Source organism: Platichthys flesus, unplaced genomic scaffold (assembly GCF_949316205.1).
Source record: "Platichthys flesus unplaced genomic scaffold, fPlaFle2.1 scaffold_109, whole genome shotgun sequence".
Classification (NCBI taxonomy): domain Eukaryota; kingdom Metazoa; phylum Chordata; class Actinopteri; order Pleuronectiformes; family Pleuronectidae; genus Platichthys; species Platichthys flesus.
The window spans coordinates 1-2,882 of record NW_026910027.1 but is presented as its reverse complement, the minus strand read 5'-3'; the positions used below and the strand labels follow the sequence as shown (position 1 = coordinate 2,882).

Genomic DNA, 2,882 nt, shown 5'->3' with positions numbered 1-2,882 from the left:
CGATGGTTTGTCAGAGCAGAAGAAGAGAGGACTTGTTTCTTGTGCTAATGGTCGGAGGTTGTCTCAGTGTCTCTCAGGATTCTCTCTGGAGACCTGACAGCTGATCCCTTTATGTCATTATGTCTCTCTCAAGGACCTGAAGTGGCATATGGGGGGAGGGGGGGGAGGCTGAAAGAGTTTGAATGAAAGTAAGTAACGTGATACTGTCCAGTGTGATACACACAAGGCCCACTCTGTGCCTCACAATAGGCCTGATATCACCACTTCTCTCTGAGTCCTGGCTGCACATAACAGATCTGCTTCTAAAGAGCCACTTTCCCCTCTCCACGGTCGGGTCGGCCGGGCAGCTGAGCCCGGTCCACTGGGGATCCCTCCGGCCCCAGAGGGGAAGGACTCAAGTTCAGGTCCAGATGTGTCTAATTCCTTTCCCTCCTGTTTCCTCTTTTATTGTCTCAGGAACAGGAGGGACACATATTCTCTCTCCAAACCCCCCCCCACCACCACCCACCCAACAGCCAATCACTGTCTCGTGGATCAGGACAGATGGAGCAGTGTGTTGGGCTCCCGTCACTAATTCAAGTCTCTGTTTTCCCGACTATGAGGCCTGGATCGAGGATTTAGACTTTGTGGGTCTGACTCTGGGATCCTGCAGCCGGCCTCGAGGTGCCGGCGGGCCGAGTCCCCGCAGCCGGCTGTGGACTGCGGTGCCGAGGCAGGCCTGTGCGTCCGGGCTGCTGCAGGGTGTGGGACTGCTGCTGAGGCCGGAGCTGGTGGACCCGGCGGTACCGCAGGGACTGGGAGCGGAGGAGAACCCGTGTGTACTGGATCTCTGCAAGATGAGCTTGAGGCAGAGATCCTGGGCCTGGCTCGAGAACCCACTGCTGAGGTTCCCCGGCAGGTCGTAGCCCACAATGTCCACCTTTCCACTCGGCTGCCACGGTCGAAGCTCTTGTTCTTGATCTGTGCTGCCGACCGGAGTGGCATCTGCTCCCCGAAGCAGCTCTCATCAGCCTCTCCTGGGCCTGCCGGAGGAGGCGCACCTCCCTCGCCACGCAGGCCGGGCCCAGGGCCGCCAGCTGGCGCCACAGCGAGGCGTTGAAGTGGTCATAGAGACGTGCATCTAGCGAATTCCAGGCCCGGATCTTTGCAGGAAGTCCGGGGGTCAGGCTCCGCTTGGAGCTGGACGTCCTCATGTTGAGCTTCACATAGAGGATGTCATCGAGGTCCCAGAGAGGAGGTGGCGAAGGAGAACCAGCGATTCATCAAAGTGCTCCGCGATCAACACCAGGGAGAAGACTCTGTCCACCTCGGCCACGAAGGACCGCGCATACGCCACATCGGTGGTCGGCCGATCCTTGTCTCCGCCCAGGTCGAAGGTCAAGGAGTTGCGAGCGTACATGGAGTCTTTCTCATCGGCGCGGTAGTAGCGCCAGGGCTCCTCCAGGAAGGCCTCCAGGGAGCCGTTGGAACCCTCTTGAAGCTCTGACAGTGCTGGTTGTAGTAGCTGAACAGGGACTCGAACATGTGGCCGGGCTCCCTCAGTATCGTCACATAGATGGTGTCGTTGGGCATCAGGCGTTGCAGCTCCGCCTTGTTGAAGCGCATGTGGCTGGTGATGATGTTTGGAGGCAGCGTGTGGGGGTGCACGAAGTGGGACGGTGAAGAGCGGGGGTAGCAGAACTGGTGGCTGCACGCCTGCACCGGCAGCGCCGCCGTCAGGTTGTTGCGCTCGGCGAAGCGGAACAGCATGTTCTGCATGGTGGTACTGGCCGTCTTGTGGGTCTTCAGGAAGGCCACGTTGGTGTGTTTGGGTTCAGGCCCGAGGCGGGGTGGGACTGGATGGCAGGACAACCGAGGTGGAAGGGGTCCATGGTCCTGGAGGAGAAAGAAGAACACGTTATCCTTTAGGCTGATGCTTCAGAAGGGGGAGGAGCTACCTCAGCTGAAATCATGACATCAGAGACAGAACGGCACACCTGGACACATGGAGACAGAGGGGGGGGGGGGCAGTGGAGAAGATTCAGACGGCTGATCGATGAACTACTGTCTGTTAAACCAGATCTTATGTCTCCACAGCAGCTACCAGATAACCACCACTTGAAATGTGTTTGTAAACATGTCCCATCCATGAACCTGGTGGAGGCAGGACCACCGGGGCCCCACTAACACCAGCTTTATTTAGTCTATCTATATTATGTGTTTACATTTTGTTCCAGTATCCAGAGCAGGGCCCCTGTGGTGAAGCTGGAGCTGTGATGAATATCCATGACAGAGAGGAACCAGAGAGGAACCAGGGAGGAACCAGAGAGGAACCAGAGAGGAACCAGAGAGGAACCAGAGAGGAACCAGCTCCGTTCCACATGTGGAGCTGCTGCATCACGATCCTCTTCAGTGACCCAGCAGCTCCAGAAGCTCCTCGTGAAACCACGTGAGAAGAAGGTGTGAGAGGTGGAGCGCCACAGGAAGTGGGAGGAGTCTGAGAAGAGCTGTCAAAGATCTGTGTTCCCTACATTTTTAGAATTGGTCTCCCCCCCGCCACAGTCGAGTGAGCTAATGAGCCAGTCGGGCTTTTAAAGAAGACTAGATTAGCCAGAGTTACGATCTCTCAGTGTATCTATAAATATTAATATATATCTATATAGTGTGAGTGCTTGTTCTGGACGAGTGGGTGAGGTTCACTCACCAGCTGAAGTGGCCTCCATGGTGCAGCAGGAGACTGACGGTGCTGATGGCCACGAGGACCAGGAATATCTTCCTCTGCGACATCTCGCCTTCACCACGTCACTGGGCCTGTGGGGGGGGGAGAAGAGAGAGAGTGAGTCGAGCGAAAGGTAGAGGAGGTAGAGAACGAGGGCAGGTGGAGGCGTAATGACGCAGCAGAA

The 2,882-nt window shown here is 56.8% G+C and overlaps 1 pseudogene; it reads right to left on the bottom strand.

Moving 5' to 3' along the window:
• Nucleotides 1-343: 343 nt before the first annotated feature.
• Nucleotides 344-2,771, bottom strand: LOC133950588 (galactose-3-O-sulfotransferase 3-like; annotated as a pseudogene).
• Nucleotides 2,772-2,882: the final 111 nt, after the last annotated feature.